At 38.1% G+C, this 27,648-nt stretch overlaps 1 pseudogene; it reads right to left on the minus strand.

Annotated features, from left to right (window-relative positions):
* Positions 1-24,495: 24,495 nt before the first annotated feature.
* On the minus strand, positions 24,496-25,891 carry LOC100345853 (glyceraldehyde-3-phosphate dehydrogenase pseudogene; annotated as a pseudogene).
* Positions 25,892-27,648: the final 1,757 nt, after the last annotated feature.

Genomic DNA, 27,648 nt, shown 5'->3' on the forward strand with positions numbered 1-27,648 from the left:
ATAAATTGATCTTTAAAAAAGAGAGATAATAAATCAGTGAAATAGCAGAAAGGAGTCTGTTATCTGCTTACAATAGGAGCAAGTGAGAGCTAATGTGTTTTAATGTGGCCAAGAAATATATGGAAAAATGCTCAACATCACGTGCCATTAGGGAAGTTCAAATTAAAACAGCAAGGAGGTATCAACTCACGCCTTTTAGCATGGCTAAATTTCAAAATAACAAATGCTGATGTGGGAATGTAAATTAGTGTAGCCACTGTAGAAAAGGGTGTGGAGATTTCTTTAAAAAGTAGAAATAAACTTGCTTTATGATCCAGGAATTCCACTACTGGTGTATACCCAAAAGGCATGAGCATGGTGTTTCAAAGAGATATTTGCACCACTATGTTTATAGTAGCACTGTCGATAATAGCCAAAATTTTTAATCTACCAATATTATCATCCCAGATGAAGGGATAAAGAAAATGTGGTATAAGCATGTATGGCATTAATTTAAATGCATATGATGTTTTTTATTTTCATTTAATTTAAATGCATATGATGGTTTTTATTTTTGTCTTCCATAATCTAACTCTACTTTTAAAAATATACATGTTAAGAAATCTGCTATCCTCAAGGCTGAGGTCTAACTTTGGCCTTATTTACCTCTTAGGCTTCATACCTGGGCCTTTTATTACTTGTCTCCATCACTGTCAAGTCTACCATAAATTATTCTGTTAGTCAAATTAGGACAGTATTCATTCCTATAATTTCTAGAATAATGATTTCTATTTGTTGCTTTGTATCAAGATTACCTGTGGGGGTGTGCTAAAAATTTAAATCTCTGGCCTTACACCAGATCTACTTAATCAAAATCTCTGTGGTGGTAGAGCCTAAAGAATCTGTATTTTTAATAATTTCCACGGGAGCTCTGACTCGCATTACTGTAGGAGATGGCAGTTTCATTAAGGCAGAATTTATTAGATTTTTCATTTTTAATTTACTAATTTGTACTCACCATGTTCCTGCTGTTGCCTCCTATGTGTGGAGCAATAATGCTACTGCTGGTAGACTTTGAAGTTGGTGTGAAAAGGCAACAAAGTAGCAACTGAATCCTGAAATTGATATATTTTATATTTCCTACATTTCTTTTTTACATACATCTCTCTCTCTCTCTCTCTCTCTATATATATATATATATATATATCTCACACCCATACATCCCCCTTCATATTTACACTGACTGTTAACATTAACAACATGCATACTTAAAAAAGAAAAATGAAAGGAGAGTTCAAATAGAAAAATAAGATTATAGCATTTAAAAACTTGATGGAAGACCCAAGCAGTAAAGCTGATTACAAGAAAAGGTAGTCTTTGGGGAATCCATTGATGTAGAGAATAGGAAGCCAAAAAGAGAAATGGATCAAGATCTGTTGATAGTAACTAAAGGTGTACTGTCCTGCTTTTTAGTTGCATTACACATCTGGGAAATGTTCACATATTTGAAATCCATAGATACATTTTAATTGTTTTGGTAGTTCTATGATCAATTAATATAAATGGTTTCTCTCACCACTGAACTCTTGTTGATTCTTGTTACATCTCCCACATTGAAAAGTGTCAGTTTATAAATAAGCAGAAATCTCATTTTTGGTGTCCTGGTACCTGGAGGAGAGAAGAAAATATATGATTTTCTTCAGTAGCTACTGACAATTTTCAAGGGAACAAAGGCAGTGCTGCAACTGCTATTTCCTTCAAGTGACATAGAACTCAAATTTCTGTATGTCGGAGTTGTAAGTTATACAACAAATATATACTCTGGCATGCAAAAAATACATTGAAAGAGAGAGAGAGAATATCTTCTATCTATGATATGTTGTTTCACTCTTCAAATGCCTGCAAACAAAAGCCAGAGGTGGCTAGACTGAAGCCAGTAGCCATGAACTCTATCTGGGTCTCTCTTGTGGTCTCAAGTACTTGAGTTATCATGTCTGCCCCCACAGGGTGCACATTAGCAGGAGGTTGGAATTAGAAGCAGAGCCAGGATGCCAGCACCGGCGCTGTGGTGTAGTGGATAAAGCCACCACCAACAGTGCCGGCATCCTATATGGGCACTGGTTCTAATCCTGGCTGCTCTACTTCCGATCCAGCTCTGCTATGGCCTGGGAAAGCAGTAGGAAATGGCCCAAGTCCTTGGGGCCCTGCACCTGTGTGGGAAACCTGGAAGAAGCTCCTGGCTCCTGGCTTCAGATTGGCACAGCTCTGGCTGTTGCGGCCAACTGGGAAGTGAACCAGCAGATGGAAGACCTCTCTGTCTCTCTCTTGGCCTCTCCTTCTCTCTCTGTGTAAGTCTGACTTTCAATCAATAAATAAATAAATCTTAAAAAAAAAAACAGTATGAGGACTCAAACCCCGACAGATGGCATCTTAACTGCTGTGCCAAACATACCCCTCAGCTGTCTTTTAAAATTATTTTATGGCCTCTTTCTTCTAAAGTCCACAATCAAGATGCCCTCTTTGTTTTGGACACTGGCTAATGATATCCATGCTCTACCTCTTAGGTTTATTCACACTTTGGGAATCATGTCATTTCTCTGATAAGCAACCATTGGCATTGACCTTGTTTCCCTTTTCAAATTCTGGTCCTGGGCCCAACTCAAAGTTTTTACACTACTTTGGCCTCAGTCTTCTCTGATCCAAATTATGGGGCAGGAACTATAAACCCTCACCATGCCATGTTACTCTTTGATCATAATACATACGACTTTGTACTCACTATGTTGTCCTATAATCATTCACCTTCCTTTATGTGTAGTTACCTCATCCTTTGAGGATGGAAACATCATCCTAAATTGCCTCTATGATTTTTCTCCTCAAATCCCTTGTCTATATTACTGTCAAATTAATTATTCTAAAAATACATCTTCACTGTGATACATTCCTAGGGGCAGAAATGTTATGGCTTTACAATGCTTACCATATCAATTGAGATTGCTCACTTCATCATTTTGTGACTTCATCCATAACATGTTTTCTTCCTAGGCTTCCAGTATTACATCTGTTTATTTATCACATATTGCTTTTATGTTGCTAGATGATTTGCCTTACTTTTTGATTTAGTATGCTCTTTTTCCTTAAATGCCCTTTCTCTCTGATTTGGTTATTAAAATCACATTCATTTTCTGAGGTTCAGTTACATTCTATTTCTCCCATGAGATTTTCTTCATCATATAATAATTTATCCTGTTTTTCTGAATTCCTGTAGTTTTATATCCTACTCATTTGATACTCATCAGATATTACTGCAGCTATTTCAAAGAGTATCTATTCAGCCAAACAACAAATTTGTAAGAATGGAAAACCATTTTGGGGCCGGTGCTGTGGCTCACTTGGTTAATCCTCCGCCTGTGGCACCGGCATCCCATATGGGCATTGGATTCTAGTCCTGGTTGCTCCTCTTCCAGTCCAGCTCTCTGCTGTGGCCCGGGAAGGCAGTGGAGGATGGCCCAGGTGCTTGGGCCCCTGTACCTGTGTGGGAGACCAGGAGGAAGCACCTGCCTCCTGGCTTCGGATCAGCACAGCACCAGCCACAGCAGCCAGCTGGGGAGTGAACCAATGGAAGGAAGACCTTTCTCTCTGTCTCTCCCTCTCACTGTCTGTAACTCTACCTGTGAAATAAAAAAAAAAAATTCACAATTTCTTTGTAAAACAAGCAAAGGTTTGGGCCTAACAGGTACCCAGAAAGTATTTTTAATGAATAGTAAAAGCTATTACATCAATTTAAGATACTCCTTTGAGAAATTTAAAATTAATTTAAGGAGATGATCATCATCCTTAAAGCATGAGGATTGAAACTTATTGGTTTAAAGGCCATTTACATGGTATATCTCAGTGACATAGATTTTTCAAAACTATTTCCAGTCAGGGAACCATAAAATTTAAATAGAGTTCACAAAAGGGAATAATTGCATTCTTGATTTATATAGAAAATGATATTAGAATACCCTAGCATTTTACTAGATCTAATTCTCAGTTTTATTTCATTGCTTTAAAAAATCAGATAACATTTGGCTTAAGGATTCACTCATTTATTTGCTCATTTCAAAATATTTATTGAATATTGATTATGTGGAAGGCATTGACCTGGGAACTAAGGATATGATATAAACTCTTTCATGCTGTTGCCTACTGTGTTTGGAACAATAATGCTACTGCTGAATTTGGGAAAAGTTAAGGTCATTAGTTATTATTAAAATATGAAGGAGAACAAACATTTGTATTTCAAGGATAGACAAGAGAACATGGGCTATTTTGGGAAAATGAATGACATGCTACTCGGTTTTATAAATTCTTTATAATAAAGTAGGTATGCACTCTGGGCCGTGTGCTGTGATATGTGGCAAATGTAGGGTACCTACTATAGATTTGATTACTGCTCAGGAGTTCATTTTCCCTCCTTGTAGAATGAGCAGGGTACCCATCCCACTCAATTGATTTTGGACTTGTTAACATGATTGCTTTGGCTAATGAAATGTATGGAGAGACAGTATGACCATCCTTAAATAAGGCCTCAGAAGGATCTTGCATTTTTGTTTGCTCTTGCTTTACTGCCATGAGCCATAAAAGCACGTTTCATGTGGTCTCTATTTCTTCAACTGTGGTTCCAGAATAACAAATATCTTGAGAAGACATGGAACCAACTAGCATAGTGGACTCATACTTAGCCACGCACACCTGAATGTTGGGCAAAGCCTCCACTGACATAAATCTTAAGAAATAGATCTGTTTTTCTAAAACTCCAGGAAGTATGGTTATTGTTTCTGCAGCAAACTTTGGAATAATATAGCATATAGATTTTGTGTTTAGAGGAGAAAAAAGATATTGTTAAACAGATGATTATCTGCCCTTTGTATTTGCAGGAAATGGTGTGTTTTCAGAAATGTGTACAGCAGGTAGACTTAACATTATACCAGGGAAGAGGAAAACCTTCTGGGGTGACTACTACTTATATACATAGGTTGATTTAATCTATCTTCTATTCATTATTAAAAGCATACCACACTAACTTGCATTAGGGAACAGATGTCTCAAGATAATTAGATGCTGTATTTAAAAGCAAAAGCAATTGTATTTACCTCAGCTATTATTTCTATACAATTAAAAATCGTTTTAATGAAAGACTAAAGGTATCCAGTTCTATCTTTTCACATAAAGCCAGTATTCTTTTAGCTTCTCTACAAGCATAGTCTTTAGTAATAGAGAATATTTTCCTCAAATTATAAAAACTATGTTGCCATGATTTCTGAATTATAATGCCTGTAATATTGAATGGCTGTTTTTCCTGCATAATTGTCCTTGGATGGATTTTAAAGAGTTGATTTTAATTATTGTAAGCTCATGTGGTTATTCAAGTTAGAGGCAAGAGGTAAATTTTTGAGGCTGAACATTTTTATTAACTGTGAGGCAAAAGGAACATTAATGATCTCTAAGCCTTCTTACATTACTCTGCCATCTCTAGTTATAACTTTTACTTACAGTATTTTTCAGTTTATAATTATATCATTATTTGTATGTTTCTTGAATTAATGTCTATTCTTTCTTCTAGGCTCCATGAAGGCAGAGGAAATGTGGCCCTGGTAACTAGCTCAGGGCTTGACAATGGTAAGCGCTGATTACATTTTTGGGGAATTAATGAACAAATCTTTCATCCATCCTAGACAAGTGGGATTACCATTCATCGTTACATGGTCTGAAGTATGTCCCGTGCTAAAAGACCTCCTGCTGGTAAATCACCAACAGAATTTATCAGTTGTTCATGGAGTCTGAGGCAATGAATTAATGACTTACTTTTAACAGACGTTTAATAACAGGTCATGGAATGAATATAACATTAAAATATGGCATTAATAATAGCAATAAAATAAAAATTGACGCAAAATTACTTCATTTAAGAAGAAAATAAGGGTGCACATTGATTCGTGAAATGAAGATGCATTCGAGTGGAATTAATAGAATTGCTAATAAAAGTCTTCAAAATTATTTGAATGACTAATGCTTAAGATATGGTAAAAAAAAGGAAACCTGTTAAAGTGAAATGAACACTATGAGAAACGGTGACTTGATCAGCCCTCACCCTGACTGTTGATGAGCAGCTTAATATGTTATCCCTCTTAGTATTTTTTTTGTTTGTTCTACTTAATACTTTTGGTTGAATACTGTAATCAGTACACAATTCTTCTTAAGTGCTGAAACTTAACTGAAAAGTGATCGCTGTTAATATAAGAGTGGGAATAAGAGAGGGAAGAGATATGCAATTCAGGACATGTTCAAGCTGACTTACCTCAAACAGTAGAGTTAGAAACATACCAGGGGATTCGAATTCAATCCCATCAAGGTGGCATGTACCAATGCCATCTCACTAGTCCCAGTGATCAATTTCTGTTCACAATTGATCATAATGATAGGACTAAGAACCAAAGGGATCACATAAACAAGAATAGTGTCTGCAAATACTAGCTGATAGAATCAAAAAGGGAGAGAATGATCCAACATGGGAAGTGAGATACACAGCAGACCCATAGAATGGCAGATGTCCTAACAGCACTCTGGCCTCATAATCAGCCCTTAAGGCATGTGGATCTGGCTGAAATGCCCATGAGAGTATTTCAAGCATGGAAAGCCAAGACACTCTGGGGGGGGGGGGGATAAAAAAACCTAAATGAAAAATCTCCACGAGTGAGATCCCAGTGGAAAGAATGGGTCATCAAAGAAGGAGGTACCTTTCTCTGAAGGGAGGAGAGAACCTCCACTTTCACCATGGCCTTGTCTAAAAATGATCAGAGTCAGTGAACTCAGGGGGCTTCCATAGCCTTGGCAGCTCATGACAAGAGCCTAGGGTGATTACTGAGGCCATAAATAAGAGTGTCAATTTGTTAAGTCAACAACAGGAGTCACTGTGTACTTACTCCTCATGTAGGATCTCTGTCCTTAGTGTGCTGTACATTGAGATTTAATGCTATAACTAGTACTCAAACAGTATTTTTCACTTTATGTTTCTGTGTGGGAGCAAACTGTTGAAATCTTTACTTAATGTATGCTAAACTGATCTTCTGTATATAAAGAGAATAGAAAATGAATCTTGATGTGAATGGAAGGGGAGAGGGAGTGGATAAGGGGAGGGTTGCGGGTTGGAGGGACGTTATGGGGGGAGCCATTGTAATCCATAAGCTGTACTTTGGAAATTTATATTCATTAAATAAAAGTTAAAAAAAAGATATGGTAAAATAGAAATGCAACAATGCCTCCAATTTTCTATCTTAATATAAAAAATATTTTTAGATCAGGGTGGCCTCATTGCTTACCTTTTAATGCTGAATCACTGAGAAACATAAAAAATAAAGTTTTAAGGAGGGTCATGAAGGTCCCAGATGTTTACTTATAGTTTTCTGGCATTCTAGGTTTAAAAGATAAGAGGAAAGAGAAGTCATAGTTATTGCTTAGCTTAGCCACTGGATTCATACTTCTGATTGATGGGAGTTCCCAGTGCCCCCAGTGATCTTTACTCTTCTATCTTTGCTGTTTGACCTGCTTCATTCTCCAAGAAATTATCATGAACTGCTTAAGAGTTGCATGAGGGGAACAGACATTTTAGCGTAGTGGTTAATATGCCCACATGCCACATTGGAGTGCCCAGGCTTATTTCCTGGCTCTGCCTCCTGATTTCTCATTAATTCCCCAATGCATGCAATAGTTGATGGCTCATGTAATTGGGCTCATGCCATTCATGTGGGAGACTTGGATTGAGTTCTCAGCTCCTAGGGTCTGCCCATTGCTGCAGTGGGCACCTGGGTGGTGAATCTGAAGATAGGAGTTCTGTCTGTCTTTCCGTGTGTGTGTATGTGTGTGTGTGACTGTGCCTCTCAAGTAAATAAAAAAATTTTTTTCTAAAGCATTGTATTATGCTGTTTGGTATCCAAAATTAGGTCAGCATATGGCAAAACTTACCCAAAACAGAATTCTTTACTATTATATTAACATATTCCTGTATACATATGGTAGTAAAAGACCATGAATTGCTAGAATTTCTAAGGAGGCTACCATTAAATATCATTCTTCTTTCCCAAATAATTACTAAATGATTTTAGATCTAAAACAAAAGTCAGAGGAGAGAGAATATGTATGATGGAGACTGAAGTAGTCAGGATCCCAGGAGATAGATCAGGGAAGGGAATGGAAGGCAATGGATCTAGCAGGGTGGAAGCAAGGGTAGGACAGTCATATATAATTTATTAATAATTATTTATTAGTAGAATTTTGTGGCTTCATAGTATTCCAATATAATGAGGCCATATATTACAACCACTAACTTTTGATTGACTATCCATGTTTGTCCAGTATTATAAGTAATACTGAAATACTTATCTATCTTAACTTTCTGCAATTTTCTTAAATAGATTCTTGGGAATTCATTAGGGGAGTGAATCTGCAGATGAAGTTTCTCTCTCTCTCTCTCTCTCTCTCTCTCAAAATGTCTCCCCCTCTGTGTGTGTGTGTGTGTGTGTGTGTGTGATTCGCTTCCATTCAAATTAAAAAGTACAAATATTCTTTGGAATTTAAAAACTTGCTAGCAGTGTTTTAAAAATATGCATGCTATCATTCTCTGGAAATGTTCAGAGTATGCTTACTTTACTACTGCATCTTTTACACACTCCCTAGTTTTGTCTGCAAAAAAAAAATCTATATTTTTTTGTTTTAAGGTTTTTATTTAATGAATATAAATTTTCATATGTACAGCTTTTAGGGATATAGTGTTTCTTCCACCCATACCCACCTTCCCACCTGCACTCCCATCCCACCTCCCACTACCTCTCCCCTTCCATTTCCATTAAGATTTGTTTTTAATTGACTTTATATACAGAAGACCAACTCTTTACTAAGGAGAGATTTCAACTATTTGTACCCACACAGACACACATAGTATAAAGTACAGTTTGAAAACAAGTTTTATCATTAATATATTTTTAAAATCTTAAACTGCATCTCTTTAATTTTGTCACAAACTTTTTTTTACATTGGCTCCTCTGAATTTCTAAGCTGTTTCAGCATTATGAAGCCTAAAGTTCAAATTTAATAATTCTGTCTCTCCAAGTGCACATTTGTTTTGCTTCCTTATCAATTAGAACATTGATACATACAGCGATGTATGATGTCTGAGACACCTAATTTATTTCATATTTCAGTCAGTGTTTGTGTAATGTGGGAGAAGCAAAGCAGCTCTATGGTGCCTAGCCATCCTGCAAGATATTTTTGACAATGGAAAGCAAGAATAGATAGGTTCTGTGTTTTGTAAACTTATTAGGAGACTTGCCAGCTCCTTCTTTAGTTTTTGTTAGTTGTTGACAACTTTAATGACAACAGCAGCAACTACAATACAACAGTGTCATTTAATGTCATATGCAGACAGCCCAAAGGAGTGGCTTGCTTCACTTCTGACCACAGCCACAATATCTGCCTATGAAGTGATGAATGGTTTTTGTGGGGAGGCTTAAGTATTTTCCTCCACCAATTTTGTAATTCTATTTTTTAAATATTTTTAAAATTTCTACACTTATGTCTGCCTTCACAGTCACTGTCCTATTTAAATGCTCATTGCTTTTAAAGCTATATTAATGCAGTACTTTCAGTTCTCCTAAGGTTTGATGTTTCAGGAGCCTGCTGTTTAACTTATCTACTGAATTTTTAAAAAATTTTCAATGACTATTTGCGTTTCTGAAATCTCCATTTGGTTCCTTTTGAAATACCTGAGAGTTTTGTTCCTCATAAGATCCTTATTCTTGATGTAATCTCTTGTCACCTTGATCTCTCTGAAAATTTTAAACTTGCTTATTTTAAAGTCTCTTTCAAAATATCTTTGATCTGTGTTTCTTCAGTAAGAATTGTCCCATTATGGCTTTTTTCAGAGCTTCTTTCCAATGGAGGATTTTTCCCTAAAAACTCTGGGCATTCTCTGGATTTTGGATCTCTATGTTTCAGTTTCAATGTGACCAGAACCCTATTAAGTTACCATATTGGGACTATGTTTTATTCTACTACCTTGTTCAAGGTTTCTGTATCACATGGGGATTATGATTTTGAGTCTCATCCCATGCAAAATAATGGCAGAAGTTTTATTTAGCTGAGAATGGTTCTTTCTACTGATTGCCAAAACAGGATATTCTTTGGATCTCCAAAACAGAGGTTGGGTTTTTATAGTCCCTGTGTGGTAGTTTTCCAAGTCAGCTGGATAGATGTCCTAGAACATCATCTGGATTGTGTGGCCAGATCCCTTCCTTTGTAGGAAACTACCAAATTGCTTTCCATGGTACAATACCATTTTGCACTCTAGCAATGAATGAATATCCTTGTTGTTCCACATTTTCACCATTAAATGGTATTTTCAATTTTCAGATTCAAACATTCCAATAGCGGCATCAAATGTACATTTTCTTAATGATATAATGAAAGTGCTGTGAAAACATTGTGGAAAGCAAAATATAAAAAATAAGTTTATCTTGGTACAAAATAATTTTTTTTTGACAGGCAGAGTGGACAGTGAGAGAGAGAGAGACAGAGAGAAAGGTCTTCCTTTGCCATTGGTTCACCCTCCAATGGCTGCCGCGGTCGGCATGCTGCGGCCGGCGCACCGCGCTGATCCGATGGCAGGAGCCAGGAGCCAGGTGCTTTTCCTGGTCTCCCATGGGGTGCAGGGCCCAGGCACTTGGGCCATCCTCCACTGCACTCCCTGGCCACAGCAGAGAGCTGGCCTGGAAGAGGGGCAACCGGGACAGAATCTGGCGCCCCAACCGGGACTAGAACCCAGTGTGCCGACGCCGCTAGGCGGAGGATTAGCCTAGTGAGCCACGGCGCCGGCCACAAAATAATTTTTTTAACTTTTATTTGATGAATATAAATTTCCAAAGTACAGAATATGGATTACAATGGCTCCCCCCCCATAACGTCCCTCCCACCCGCAACCCTCCCCTTTCCCTCTCCCTCCCCCCTTCCATTCACATCAAGATTCATTTTCTATTCTTTTATATACAGAAGATCAGTTTAGCATACATTAAGTAAAGATTTCAACAGTTTGCACCCACATAGAAACAAAAAGTGAAAAATACTGTTTGAGTACTAGTTATAGCATTAAATCTCAATGTACAGCACATTAAGGACAGAGATCCTCCATGAGGAGTAAGTGCACAGTGACTCCTGTTGTTGACTTAACAAATTGACACTCTTGTTTATGGTATCAGTAATCCCCCTAGGCTCTTGTCATGAGTTGCCAAGGCTACGGAAGCCTTTTGAGTTTGCCAACTTCGATCTTATTCCAACAGGGTCATAGTCAAAGTGGAAGTTCTCTCCTCCCTTCAGAGAAAGGTACCTCCTTCTTTGATGACCTGTTATTTTCACTGGAATCTCATTCGTGGAGATCTTTCATTTAGGTTTGTTTTTTTTTTTTCCAGAGTAATTATAATCCATGCCTAGTAGATGTCTTCAAAAAGTTCATGGAAAATATATATTATGAAAAAACCATGCATGGACTTCCAATGAATTTCTTTTAATTTCAATTTTCCATGGACATATTGAAATTTACTCATATAAGGAAGAGAATCTTTTCAAGAGTTCACTTGTCATCTATATGCTTGTTTTTTAACTTTAACAAATTTTATTTTTGTATTTACTTTTAATTGACAATAATTGTATATACTACTGGAGTACAGTGTGATGTCATGTTCTATGTATGCATTATAGACAGAGATTCAGTCAAGTTAATTAACATATACATCTCAGAAGATTATTGCTTGTTGTGAATATAATGTTAAAGTATATTTTAGCAATTTTGAAATATATATTACAATATTATTAGCTATGGCCAGTGCAGTGGATCAGAAAAACTATTCCTTCATTTTAACTGGAACTTTGTACCCTTTTATCAACATCTTCACTTTCTCTATCTCCCTCACCTACTCTAAGCCTATTTTAATCACCTTTCCATTCTGTCATTGTGAGACCAGTTCTTTTTAGATTTCCACGTATGAGTGAAACTGAACAATGTTTGTCTTTCTATCTCTGTATTATTTCACTTAGCATAATTTCCTCCAGTTCTATTCATGTTGTTGCAAATGACAATATTTTCTTATTATTAAAGGCTGTATTCCATTGTGTAAATATGACATTTTCTTTATTCATTCATCTGTTGATGGACACTTAGGTTGCTTACATATCATGGATACTATGAGTAATGTTGAAAGAGACAGGAGAGTGCAGAATAATCTCTTCAGCATACTGAACTCTGTTGTGAGTTCCAATAGTCTCTTGGTGGAGTCTTTTAGATCCCTGATGTATGGAATCATATCACCTGCAAACAGAGATAATTTGACCTCCTCCTTTCCATGTATTTTTATCCCTTTGGTTTCTTTTTCCTGCCTAATGACTCTGGCTAAAACTTCCAGGACTATACTGAATAGCAATGATGAAAGTGGGCATCCTTGATAATTTGAAATCTTAGTGGAAATACTTTCAACTTTTTCTCATTCACTCTGATGAAGGTTATGGGTTTGTGGCATATTTCTTTGATTTTTATCAGTAAAGGCTTTTGTATTTTATCAAATACTTTCTCTGTATCTTCTGAAATAATTATATAGTTTTTATTCCTCAATTTGTTAATGCTATATATCACATTTATTATTTGTGTTTTTGGAACCATCCCTATGAACCAGGAATAAATCCCACTTGGTACGGGTGAATTATCTTTCTTATGTGTTGTTGGATTTGATGAACTAGTATTTTGTTGAGGATTTTTGTATCTCTGTTCATCAGGGATATGTATCTGTAATTCTCTTTCTTTGTTGTATCTTTTTCAAGCTTAGGCTGGCCTCATATAAGGAGTTTAGGAGGATTTCAAGCCTTTAATAGTTTTGAATAGTTTGAGAAGAATTGGGATTATTTCTTATTTAAAAGTCTGGGGCCGGTGCCGTGGCTCACTTGGTTAATCCTCCACCTGCAGCGCCGGCATCCCATATGGGTGCCGGGTTCTAGTCCCGGTGGCTCCTCTTCCAGTCTAGCTCTCTGCTGTGGCCCAGGAAGGCAGTGGAGGATGGCCCAGGTTCTTGGGCTCCTGCAGCCGCATGGGAGACCAGGAGGAAGCACCTGGCTCCTGGCTTCAGATCGGCGCAGCGTCCCAGCCAGGACATTTGGGGAGTGAACCAACAGAAGGAAGACCTTTCTCTCTGTCTCTCTCTCTCACTGTCTAACTCTACCTGTCCAAAAAAAAAAAAAAAAAAAAAAATTCTGGTGGAATTCAGCATTAAGCCATTGGGTCCCAGGTTTTTCTTTGTTGGGAGACTTCATTACTGATTCAGTTTCCATCATGGTTATTGATCTGCTTAGATTCTTTGTGTCATCATGACTCAATTTTGGTAGATTGTATGTGTCAAGAAATCTATCCAATTCTTCTGGATTTCCTAATTTTTTTGAACATAGCTATTTACAGTAATTCCTGATGATTTTATTTCTGTGGCATCCATTGTTGCATCTCCTTTTTCTTTTCTTTTTTTTTTAAGATTTATTTATTTATTTGAAAGTCATAATTATATAGAGAGAGGAGAGGCAGAGAAATCTTCCATCCACTGGTTCATTCCCCAGCTGGCTGCAATTGCGGAAGCTGTGCCTATCTGAAGCCAGGAGCCAGGAGCTTCCTCCAGGTCTTCCCACATGGGTGCAGTGGCCCAAGGACATGAGCCATCTTCCACTGCTTTCCCAGGCCATAGCAGAGAGCTGGATTGGAAGTGGAGCAGCTGGGACTTGAACCAGCATCCATATGGGCTGCCAGCATTGCAGGCAGTGGCTTTACCTGCTATGCCACAGAGCTGGCCCCGACATCGCCTTTTTCATCTCTGATTTTATTGATTTGGGTCTTTACTTCTTGGTGTTTTTTTTTCTTGTTAGTTGGGTCAATGGTGTATAAATTTTATTATTTTTTTTTTAAAAAAACAGCTCTTTGTTTCAGTGATATTTTGTGTGTTTTTTTTTTTTTTCAATTTTATTTCTTCACTAATTTCGATTATTTCTTTTCTCCTACTAATTTTGGGTTTGGTTTGATTTTTTTTCCTAGATCCTTGAGATGCATTGATAGCTCATTTATTTGATGACTTTGGACTTTCTTGCTATAGCCACTAACTGTTATAAACTTCCCTCTGAACATTGCTTTTGCTGTATCCCATAAGTTTTGATTTGATGTCTTCTATGACCCACTGTTTGTTCTGGAGAATGTTCTTTGGTCTCCACATGTTTGCCTATGTTCTAAAGAGTCTTAACTTGTTAATTTCCAGCTTCATTCCATTGTGGTCAGAGAAGATGCATGGTATGATTTCTGTTTTTTGAATTTGTTGAGACTTGCGTTATGATCTAGCATATCATCTGTCGTAAGAGAAAGTTCCATGCACTGATGAATAGAATGTGTGTTCTTCAACTGTGGGATGAATCTTCTGCAGATATCATTTAGGTCAATTTGGTGCATAGTGTCAATTAACTATGCTGTTACTTTGTTGATTTTCTGCCTACTTGTTCTGTCCATTGATACAAGTGGGGTGTTGAAGTCCGCCTACTGTAGTGTAATCTATGTCTCCCTTTAGATCCATTAACATTTGTTTTAATTATCCAAATGCCCTGAGATTGGGTGCATGTACATTTATTATTGTCGTATCTTCTTATTGAATTTCTTAATCCTTACATAAAGCCCCTCTTTTTCTCTTTTAACAATTTGTTTTAAAATCTATTTTGTTTGATATTAAGATGGCTACACCAGCTCATTTTTGCTTTCTGTTTGCATGGATTGCCTTTTTCCTTCTTTTCACTTTCAGTCTGTGTGTGTGTCTTTATTTGTATGGTGTGTTTCTTGTAGGCAGCTAATAAATTCGTCCTATTTTTAAATCTGTTCAGCCAGTATGTATCTTTTAATTGGAGAATTTAGGCCATTTACATTCAAGGCTATTATTGATAGTTAATGACTTGGCCCTGCCATTTTTCTGTAAATGTTCATATTGTTTGCTTTGGGTTTCCTTTGTACTTTTACTAGGAGATTTGCTGCCTTCATATTCTTTCAAAATGCTGACTATCTTTTTGTGTTTCTGTGTGTAGCACAGAATCATTTATAAGGCTGGAAAACTGGTGACAAAAATTCTTTCAATTTCTCTTTGTTATGGAAGGTCTTTGTTTCACCTTCATTCATAAATGAGAGCTTTGCAGGTTTCAGTATTCTGGATTGACCTTTTTTTTTTTTCTTTTAAGACTTTGACTATGCTTGTTCTTTCTCACCTAGTTTGTAGGGTTTCTGATGATAAATCAGCTGTTAGTGCAATTGAAGATTCTCTGAAGGTAATCAGGCCTTTAAATAGGTCTTCTAATCCATTCCCTCTTTCCACACATTCTGAATCTCCTAATATCCATATGTAGGGTAATTTGATAGTAAATCAAATATCATAAATAAAACACTGTTTTTAATTTTTACAATTTATTCTTTTTTTATCTGAGATATTTCCAAAGATTTGTCTTCTAGCTCACATATTCTTTCTTCTTCCTCTGTCTGTTTTTAGGGCTTTCCATTTTTTTTATTTGACATACTGTATTCTTTATTTCTAATATTTCACTTTGATTTCTTTTCAAAATCTCTCATTTCATAGGTGAATTTTCCTCTGTGTCATATATGTATTTCTTTAACTCTTAGATTTACTTCTAATTACTTCAATGAATCTCTTGATCATTCTTTTTAAATCCTTTTCAAGCATTTCATCGATATCTTCATTTTTACATTCTAATATTGAAATGTTGTGTTCAGGGGAATCAAGTTATCTTCTTTGTTTTTGTATTTTGAATATAGTTTTTGGCAGTTGTGGAAATACTTGTTGGTTTTCTCCTTGTATGGGTTTTATCTTTGAACTATGCCTCTGCAGCTGAGTGGAGTGTCTGCTCCTTCAGTGAATTTCCAGATGCATATATTGGGTGTGGACCAGGAACTCTGGTCAGTGCTCAAGGTTTGGGCTGGAATCCAGGGTGACACCCAAGTTGGGCATGGTAGATCTCCATTGTCTGCTGTGGAGAAGGTATTATCACACCATTTGGTATAATCACAACCTCACCTCCTTTCTTTAAAGGTGATCAATAACCAGGAATAGGCCACGGTGGGTATAGCCCCCATCCATGATGGCATATGAATTGCACAAAGCATCTATGTGGTCCTCAGTGTGAGCAAGGAACCCTGTGGAATGACCCATTCTAGGCTTTCAGGGAGCTCTGAGTATCTGAAGCTAGACACGGTCATTGCCCAGATACCCAGATTAAACACTGTGCCCTAGAGTGCAGTCACAGAATTCCCAGTCACAGCATGCAAGACTCCCACAGGGCTCCAGGCCAGACTCAAAGTCAGTGTGGTCCGCAAGGTACTCCTTCAGGCAATATCCCCAGTGGCCTGGACTGCCACACTCTGCTGTCTCCTCGCATTCAGATACTGGCATCTCCTCCAATCTCTGGCTGTAGGAATTTCATGTGTGGTGGCCTCCTTGCTGCTGCACATTTGCATCTTCTATGCTGCTCCACGTTGTTGCTCTTCCTTCTGTAGAATTTCCAATGCATATTGTTCTCCAACTCTCTCTTCGGAATGCACTTCCTCCACTTTTCTTCTGCTATTTTCCTCTCATCAAAAGCAGCACATCTATCCCTATTCAACCATCTTAGCATCCACCCATCATATCCTTTTTATTTTATGTTGGTATTGTATTCTTTTGGTGGTACAGTGTTGTCCTGCTTTTTCATATTTCTTGCATCCCTGTGTTGATATTTGCACATGCAGTGCAAGGTGTCTTTCATAGTAGAAGCTTTCTCCTAAAGAAGTATGTTAAGGTGTCAGTTTGGTAGGTTATTGATTCCATTTGGGTACCAAAGTGTGGTCTCATACCTTGTTTAACTTTGTTGGCTTTGGGCATGGTGAATGTGGCTGCTGGGTCCAAGAACCTGTTCATTTACAGCAACCATGTGGGATGTGGATGTTCTTGTAGCCCAGATGATTATGGTGCACTAAGTGTGAGTGAGATACTTTGTTCTTACACTGATAATGAGAGTGGCAATATCATGGACATTAAGGAGAGTGGGTATTTACTCAGGCATTGCTGAGATAAGCTCTGTAGTCAACAGATGCTCCCAGCAGTGGCTATCACAGTGCTGTTGGGATGAAGCAAGATAGACCTATCCCCAGGACCCACAAAGGCAAACACCACTGGGGTGGGGGCTTTGAGCAAAGTCAGTGGCGGTGCTACAGTATGGACTGTGGGGACAAGTTTGTAGTCCTCACTTGGGTACATTCATTTATACTTGGAGGAGGCTGCTGAGGCAGCGACCACAATGGATGAGCCCATGGACCCTGCAGGTGTGAGCATTGCTATCAGTTGGGACTTGTGGGTGGAGTAATGTCAGACCCAGAAGAAGTGATGTGGAAATCTGTGGCAGCAGTGGGAGATAGCATGAGTGAAGAGGGGTGGGTCCCAGGTCCCACAGAGAAAGTGCCTTGGTTTCTCAGTTCTTAGGAATGGCAGAAACTAAAAACATTCTGACAGTGGCTCTGTTCTTATGATGGGGATTTAATGTCAGAGCCTTCTCTAAAGTAGAGTTGCCACGTAGCTCTCCTAAGTAGTCTTTTCCTAAGTAGTCTATCACATGTACAGATCTGTATTGTAGCCAGCGCCGCGGCTCACTAGGCTAATCCTCCGCCTTGCAGCGCCGGCACACCGGGTTCTAGTCCCGGTCGGGGCACCAGATTCTGTCCCGGTTGCCCCTCTTCCAGGACAGCTCTCTGCTGTGGCCAGGGAGTGCAGTGGAGGATGGCCCAGGTGCTTGGGCCCTGCACCCCATGGGAGACCAGGATAAGTACCTGGCTCCTGCCATCGGATCAGCGCGGTGCGCCGGCCACAGTGCACCGGCTGTGGTGGCCATTGGAGGGTGACCCAACGGCAAAGGAAGACCTTTCTCTCTGTCTCTCTCTCTCACTGTCCACTCTGCCTGTAAAAAAAAAAAAAAAAAAAAAAAAAAAAAACTGTATTGTAGCTAGGATTGCCTGTGTCCACAGATGAGTCCATTGGGACTTTCCAGGTTTTTTTTTTTTTTTTTTTTTTGTACAAAACTGGCTTTATTAGTTTGCAGATGAATTAGTGGTCCAGTTTTCCATAGTGAGCATTTGATGTGCTAACAAAGAGTTTAGTTTTTTTTTTTTTTTTTAAGGTTTATTTATTTGAAAGGCAGAGTTACACACAGAGAGAGAGGAGGCACAAAGAGACAGAGAGAGTCTTCCATCCACTCACTAGTTTACTCCTCAGATAGTCACAACAAATTGGGCTGGGCCAGGCCAAAGCCAGGAGCCAGGAGTTTCTTCCAGGTCTCCCATGTGGGTGCAGGGGCCCAAGGATTTGTCCATCTTCCACTGCTCTCCCAGGTGCATTATTGGAACAACCAAGACTCGAACTAGTGCCCATTTGGGATGTCCGCACCACAGGTCATGGCTTTAATCAATTGTGCCACGATGCCAGCCCCAGGACTTTCCAATTTACCCTTTCTCTTGCACTGAGGAGTTCCGCTGCTTGGGGATCCAGAGCCAGAGTTGCCGGGGCACTTTGTTTTTATGTCTATGCTGCCCTCTTGGGTCTCTGTGTCTTACAGGTTCTCATCTCTCTCCTGCTTAGTCCTAGTGCCCTCCATGGGGCATTCACCTCTAAATCCTGCTCTGCAGTTGTTGTGTAGGAAGAGGTGAATATTGGGCATCTGTATTTTGCCATTTTGGAACTTCCTACAAACATATTTTAATGTCTATATATATAATACATCTATATTCTGCTTAATTGTCCCTTATTATTGAAGGATAGATTGGTTGTAATTTTTCATTATTATAAAGCATGCTATTCTGAATGATCTTTCATAAGTATCTTTGTACTTGTTTGAAAGTTTTTTGAAGACAAATTTCTAGAATTTTAAAATATTTTGTTAAAGGATATACACAATTTGAATTATAATGAATTTCGCAGGATGTCCTTCAGGAAATTTATGTAAGTTTATCCTGTCACTAATTCAGTAAGCTGAGTTTTCTTTCCTTCACATTCTTTTTTTTAAAGTTATTTATTTATTTGAAAGGCAGAGTGACAGAGAGAGGGAAAGACAGAGACAAAGAGATCTTTTATCTGCTGTTTCACCCCTTAAATAGCTACAATGCCTGGGGCTGGGTTAAGCCAAAGCCAGGAGCCTGGAACTGGCCTCCCACACTGGTTGCAATACTAGTGCTAGTGTCACCTTCTACCTGGGAGCTGGACTGGAGAAAGAGCAGCTACGATTTGAACTTGCCTCCAATATGGGATGCTGGTATTGCAAGTCATGGCTGAACTTGCTGTGCCATGATGCCAACCCCTTTCCTTCACTCATGACAGCCAGAGTTATCTTCCAAATATTCATCTTTGCCAGTGTGATAACTGGAGAAAAAGACTGTTATATTTAATTTCCTTAGCATTATTTATACATTAATGAAGTTATATTTTTATGTACTCATTAGCTTTATAATTTTTATTTTATTTCATTTTAATTTCTATTTGGTATGTTTTTATTTTCTCCTTCTTATATTTATGTAAAGGGTACACATTTCATGTTTTTCATATGTACAGTTTTAAGAGCTCAATGATATTTCCCACCATCTGCTCCCCCACTCTCACCCTCCCTCATCCTTATTTTCTTATTTTTGTTTTAATTTTTACAATGTTATATTTACTTTATAATCACAAACTTGACCTACACTAAATAAAGAATTCAACAAGTAGTAGTAGAAATACCACTGTTCCTGAAGAGCATAAACAAGGGCTATAAACAATTTCTTTCTTATTAATTTTAAGAACTTTTAAAATTATATATAATAGCTCTTTCCTTTTTCTATATGCCAAACAGTATAAACATTTTCTTAAGTTTCCATTTTCCTTTAAATCTGTTGTCCTTTAAAATAGTAACTGTGGGAGCCTATGCAGCCACACAGAGATGCCGCATGCAAGTGCTGTGACTGGGAATCCCAACTGAGGTCCAAGGCTATATCCAGCAAGAACGGCAAGTCATGAGTGAATGTCCTTCAGCTAATTCCAGCCCCAGCCACCGACTCACCTTCAACCACTGGAACTTCTCAATAGTACTGTACATGAATTTCAGACTCAGAATATGTGAGTTTTACATCACAAAGTTTGGGGTGGCTTGTTAGACAGCACAAGCAAATAGAGTAACAGTGTTCCACAATTTCACCCATGATGGGATTTCCACGCTCATCATCTGCCACTGTCCTTCTTTTAAAGGTTTGTTAGCCTGCCGCAAAGTTCTCAACCCATTCCATTTACAAAGAAAGTGGTCTCACTAAAGTCCCGTCAAGAGAACAACATCCTTCTCTGGACCTTGAGCAGCTCAACAAATTAAGTAAAGGATCATTTTTCTCAAACTGAGTTATTTAGATTAGTCATGTGGAAATTGCATTGATGAGAATGAATTAATAGGCCATGGAATAAATCTGAAAAGGTAGTTCACTTATGAATTATAGAGGTTCTGAAATTTCTCTTGGTATAACACTTGTTGTGTCCCACATGCTCATGTTTTCCTTGGATTTGAAAGTCTGTCTACAATTAATACTTGTAATCACTTAAACCAGCTTAAGAAGCTTTCATTTTCTTGCTACTAACCATCCTTGACTTCACTCAGAACGAATATTCACGTTGTTCAGAACTAATCTTACTTACATTTTTCTCTAGAATGCAAATTCCAAGGCTCACATTTTAGCTTCTTTTGAAAATGTTGTTGAGTTTCCAAAGTGAAATTTATTGGTTCATCTCTAATGATTCTATTGCACTCCACTTGTACTTTTTGAACCAATTCTCTCATTGCATTGTAATCGTTTTTGTACATGTTTGATTTTTCACTATACAGAACACAGAATAAACAGTGCTGATCACAACACAGTGGATAGTATGAGAAGTTTGCCTTTATCATATGACCTATTTTTTATTTATTTATTTTTTTGACAGGCAGAGTGGACAGTGAAAAAGAGAGAGACAGAGAGAAAGGTCTTCCTTTGCCGTCAGTTCACCCTCCAATGGCTGCTGCGGCCAGCGCGCTGTGGCCGGCGCACCGCGCTGATCCAAAGCCAGGAGCAAGGTTCTTCTCCTGGTCTCCATGTGGGTGCGGGGCCCAAGGACTTGGGCCATCCTCCAGTGCACTCCTGGGACACAGCAGAGAGCTGGCCTGGAAGAGGGGTAACCGGGACAGAATCCAGTGCCCCGACCGGGACTAGAACTAAGTATGCCGGCGCCGCAGGCAGAGGATTAGCCTATTGAGCCGCTGTGCTGGCCTCATCTGACCTATTAAATTGCAAGTGATTTTTATAATTCAATAGAAAACAGCCAGTCCTGGGAGACAATACACATTTTAGTCCCCACTCAGAATAGATGGGAAGCTAGCATTTATTATGTTCCATCACGTTCCAGGACATTGACTAACCACTTCTGACCTGAAAGGGGACTGACTAAAGCATGATTCTATCTGAAGATCCTTGACACTTAGGAGCAAGTAAAAAGCCTGAAAGGTAAAGACAGTCATGACTGTGTCAGGATTGGACCTTGTAGAAACCACATAAAATATTCCAAGGAAATAGAATAACTTGTTTTCACCTGCTGGGTATAATTGGTCATAATAAATATGTTTGTGAAATCGGCACTAGCATTTACTTTTCCCAGCAGCTACTATATAAATACCAATTAGATAATTTTTAAAGCACAGTGAGTTATAAAATGAAAGAAGGTATTGTAATACTGAGAACTTTAACTGTCTTCCTGAAAGTCAACACAAGCAAGAACATAAGTTTGATGATAAGCAAATATCATTTACAGGATGAAAGGAAAAATTAGAATTATGAAAATAGATGGATGCAATATACAAAATGAATAAAATGAAATGAAATACCTTAGAAAATGGAGAACTGAATATTTGTGAGGAGAGAAGAATGCATTAACAATAAATAGCAAGAAAAATTAAATTTTAGGGAACATAAAAGTAACAAAGTTTCATAGTGAAGAGGAAATATAGAATGCATGATGTGAAATAGATACAGAAAGAAAAATATAAGTTGGATTAGGTTTTCTGAAGCAACAAACTGTGAACAAGGAACCTATGACCTAATTTCCATACTGCAGTGAAAATGACACAGCAGGAGCTATGACTTTTTAGATTTTCAGTTTCATTAGAATTTTTGGCATTTAGGAATGGAATGTGTAGGAAATTTATTCTTGTTAAAACAAAATGGAATTTTAACTATGGTATCATGAATTTGGATCTGAAATATTAATAACCTGATTTACATTCTACCTCTCTGGAAAAATGTAAGCACCAGAATTTCCATGAAGCTCTAGGGGTTTGAAATAAGCCTGCAAAGCTACTGGGCATGGCACATTACTACAAGAACCTTGAATACTATAAGCACCAAGTGGGAAGGAGAATGCTGCCTGATCTAAAGGGGAATAATCAAAAGAAATAGAAGTAAATTGAGCAAAAGAAAGATTATCCTACTCTCCCAAAAAGTTACTCAACAATGACAGGGGAATGAAGCCCAAAGGAAGTGTGAAGAGATTAATGACATGAATAATTTGAACTTGTCTATATCTCAATAAATAATCTTTTTTTAACTAAGCAAAATATGATACCTAGGTTTGATAGGAGAGGAGCCATATACCTAGCATTATTTTTCTCTGATTTATGTCATTCATAGTAGATCAGGTTTAAATATATTGCAGGCCCATTACTGTTGTTTCTGGAATATAAAAATGTATGGAACATATGAAAAAGCAAAGGAGAGTCCATTATTTAAAATTGGTAGAACTGGGAATTTAAACAGACACTATGCCCAACATGCTCATTTTACAAATTACAAAATGCCCGAACCTAGTGCCTGAGAATAAGTGACTCTTTGAAGGTTGTAAATTAGATCATGGCAAAACCAAAAGCAGGACCCACATTGCCTACCCACCAAAATCTATTTATTTTTCATACTAAACCCTCTTGACCAATTAAGAGCTTACATCAGCAGTTTAGTAATTTTACTCCACACACAGCTTATATCTACTGTCTTCCTGATTTTAAATTATGTAATACTGCAAGTTTCCATAGCCTGAACTTCTTAACATGGCTTAGAACAGTAGCTGAAAATTTAAATGCTATTGGGACAAAATGGGTAGTATAAATCAGCAAATTAGACAAATGTTCCACTATTAAATGAATGGAACTAATTCTCATTTGCCACCAAAGTTTTACCTATATTTTTGAAAAAGAAAATGATAAATATTTGATATACATCATGGTAACTTGATTTATGTATACATTATGAGATGATTACCACAATCAAGGTAATTAACACATTCGTCAATTCATAATGGTATCATTTATGTGAATGTGTATTTGTGGTGAAAATACTTATGATCTGTTCTCTTGTAAATTTCAAGTATGCAATACAGGGTTAATAATTACAGTCACCACTGTACATTAGATCCCCTGAACTTACTTATGTTATAACTGAAATTCTGTACCCTTTGATCAACATATTCTCATTTCCATTTCCATTCCTACAACTTACCATTGTGGTAGCTCCTTTACCCCTGCTGACTCTATATTCTGGAAACCACCGTTCTACTTCTATGAATTCAGCTATTTATGATTCCACCCCTAAGTGAAATTATATAGTATTTGGCTTTCTGTGTGGCTTATTTCACTTTGTATTATTTTTTTTAAGATTTATTTATTTGAAAGGAAGAGTTACTTATTTGAAAGGCCGAGGCAGAGAGAGAGAGAGAGAGAGGTCTTCCATCCATTGGTTCACTCCCCAGATGGCTGTAACAGCTGGAGCTGTAGCGATCCGAAGCCACTGGCTTTACCCACTATGCCACAGCACTGGCCCTTCACTTCATATTATTTACTCCAGTTTGATTCATGTTGAAAATGGCAGAATTTATTTTTTGTTGTTGTTTTTGGTTGAAAAACTTCCATTTTTATGGAATATGAAAATATTCTATATGTATATGCTGCATTTTCTTTATTCACCCATCAATGAACACTTAGGCTGTTTCCATATCTTGTCTATTGTAAATTATGTTGTAATGAACATGGAAGGGTAGTTATCTCTCAGAGAAACTGATTTAATTTGCTTTACATATATATTTGTGTGTATATCTATATACACATCTATATATATATATATAGATACTATTTATATATAGATACACACACACACAAAAGTGGGATTGCTTGATTATATGGTAGTTTTATTTTTAACTTTCAGGAACCCAGGATACTGTTTTTCACAGTAGCTGTACTAATTTATAGCACTCCAGTAGTAAGTATTCCCTTTTCTCTACTCCTTGGCTAAAACTTCTTATGTATTGTCATTTTTGATACTAGCTCTTCCACAGGTTTGAGATGGCATCTCATTGTGGCTTGTGATTTAGATTTCTCTGATGATTAATGATGGTAAGCAACTTTCTGTGTACTTGTTGATCATTTGTATGTTTTGGAAAAATGTCTGTTTAGTTTCTTTTCTCATTTTTTTGGGGGGTGCAGAAGACTTTATTGATGGTTTCATGACAAGGTAGGGCTCCCTAAGCCCCTCCCCTCCTCCAGGGGCTCTGGGATGGAACCGTGAAGAGGGGCAGATTCTCAGCGCGGTGGGGACTGAGTGGGGACAGGGACTCCCCAGCGGCTGAGGGCCTCTCGTCCTCCTCTGATGCTCTCGCTGGGGCCGGTGGTTTGAGGGCTCTTACTCCTTGGAGGCCAAGTGGACCATGAGGTCCACCACCCTGTTGCTGTAGCCAAATTCGTTGTCGTACCAGGAAATGAGCTTCACAAAGTGGTCACTGAGGGCAATGCCAGCCCCAGCATCGAAGATGGAGGAGTGGGTGTCACTGTTGAAGTCGCAGGAGATGACCCGGTCCTCGGTGTAGCCCAGGATGCCCTTCAGGGGGCCCTTGGACGCCTGCTTCACCACCTTCTTGATGTCGTCATACTTAGCAGCTTTCTCCAGGCGGCAGGTCAGGTCCACGACAGACACGTTGGGGGTGGGCACATGGAAGGCCATGCCAGTGAGTTTCCCGTTCACCTCGGGGATGACCTTGCCCACGGCCTTGGCAGCGCCAGTGGAGGCGTGGATGATGTTCTGGGCAGCCCCGCGGCCATCACGCCACAGCTTCCCGGAGGGTCCGTCCACAGTCTTCTGGGTGGCGGTGATGGCGTGCACTGTGGTCATGAGCACCTCCACGATGCCGAAGTGGTCGTGGATGACCTTGGCCAGGGGGGCTAAGCAGTTGGTGGTGCAGGACGCGTTGCTGACAACCTTGAGAGAGTTGTCATACTTCTCGTGGTTCACGCCCATCACAAACATGGGGGCATCGGTGGAGGGGGCGGAGATGCTGATCCTTTTGGCTCCGCCCTTCAAATGAGCCCCGGCCTTCTCCATGGTGGTGAAGACGCCAGTGGATTCCACCACGTACTCCGCACCAGCATCACCCCACTTGATGTTGGCGGGTTCTCGCTCCTGGAAGATGGTGATGGCCTTCCCGTTGATGACCAGCTTCCCGTTCTCAGCCTTGACCGTGCTGTGGAACTTGCCATGGGTGGAATCATACTGGAACATGTAGACCATGTAGTGGAGGTCAATGAATGGATCGTTGATGGCGACAACATCCACTTTGCCAGAGTTAAAAGCAGCCCTGGTGACCAGGCGCCCAATGCGGCCAAATCCGTTCACTCCGACCTTCCTCATCGTGTCTCGGGGACGCGCTTGCACTGCACGAGAAGCGGCTGCCTGTCGAACGGGGCGGAGCAGAGAGCCTCTTTTCTCATTTTTAATAATTTTATTTTTGCTGTTGAGTTGTATAACTTCCTTATATTTTTAGGCTATTAACCTCTTATCAGATATATGGTTTGTAAATATTTCTTCCTCTACTGCAGATTGTATTTTCATTTTGTTGATTGTTTTCTTTGCAAAGCAGAAAATTTTAGGTTAATACCATTCCATTTGTCTGTTTCTACTTGTGTTTTTGGTGTCATATACCAAAAAAAATCATTGCTGAGACCAGAATTATGTAGGCATTTCCTTGTGTTCTTGTAGGAGTCTTACAATATCACATCTTACAATGAAGTTTTTAATAAATTTGAGTTCATTTTGGAGTATGGTGTAAGATAATGATCCAATTTTATTCTTTTGTACATAGATATTAATCCTCTGAACACCATCTGTTGGAGATTATCCTTTTCTCATTGTGTATTCTTGGTACTCTTGCAAAAGATTGACTGTGTATGCCTGGGTTTATTCCTAGTCTCTCCATTTTGTTCCACTTCTCAATGTATCTGCTTTTATGCTATACTCTGGTTTCTCTTCAGATTGTATAACTCTTTTGCCTTTTTATGCCAGTCATGAAAATATTTTGATATAATTTGAAATATAATGCCTCTAGCTTTGTTCTTGTTGATTAAAATTGCTTTAGCTATTTGGGGTCTCTTGGTACCATATGAATTTTAAGACTGTTTTTGCTATTTATATGAAAATTGTTTGAATTCTGATAGGAATTGCATTGAATCTTTAGATTCTTTTGGACAATATGAACTTTTCAAAAATTTATATAAAAAGAGTAGATTTCATGTATTTCATATATATGATTTTAAGCACATAATGATACTCCCCATGCTTCCTCTCTCTTCCTTCCTTTCGTTCTTTATTCCTCCTTTATTTTTTGCAATAACATACTTTTAATTTACTTTATAATCACAGGCTTAATCTTCCACTAAATAAAGAATTTAACAAGTAGGAAGTAGAACAACCACTATTCCTCAAGAATATAGACAAAGGCTATTGACAATAATTACATCTCAAGATGTCAATGTTTTTAGTACTTCTAATTCATGAACATGAGATCCTTTTAAATTTGTTTCTGTCCTCTTCAAATTCTTTCATTAGTGTTTTACAACTTCCAGTGTGCAGATCTTTACTTCCTTGATTAAATGTATTTCTTAGTATTCAGGTATGTCAGAAATTTCATTGTTTGATAGTTTATTTTGAGGATTGGAATTAGTTGCCCTTTAAATGTTGGAAAGTACTCACTTAAAAAACTGTATAATCCTGGGCTTTTCTTTGTTGGGAAGTTTTTGGTTACTGATTTAATTTCCTTCTTATTGGTCTCTTTAACTTTCTGATTTTTCATGAGTCAATCTTAATAGGTTGTATGTATTTAAGAATTTGTCCCTTTCTTCAGGTTTCCTAGTTTGTTGGTATTAATTGTTCATAGTAGTAATCTCTTACAAATTGTACTTCTATTTCTTCAGTTGTAATACTTCCTCTTTCATTTATGATTTTATTTATTTGAATCTTTGGTCTTTTTTATTGGTTTTTCTAGCTAAAGTTTGCCATTTTTTTAAATCTTTTCAATTTTCTTCCTAGTCTGTTAAATTTACTTCTCTAATCTATCCATTAACTTCAGGTTTGGCTTGTTTTCCTAACCAATAGGTGTAACATTAGCCTTTTAGTTGAAATATTTCTCT

Source organism: Oryctolagus cuniculus, chromosome 5 (genome assembly GCF_051225735.1).
Source record: "Oryctolagus cuniculus isolate XC-2025 breed Fujian yellow rabbit chromosome 5, ASM5122573v1, whole genome shotgun sequence".
NCBI lineage: Eukaryota > Metazoa > Chordata > Mammalia > Lagomorpha > Leporidae > Oryctolagus > Oryctolagus cuniculus.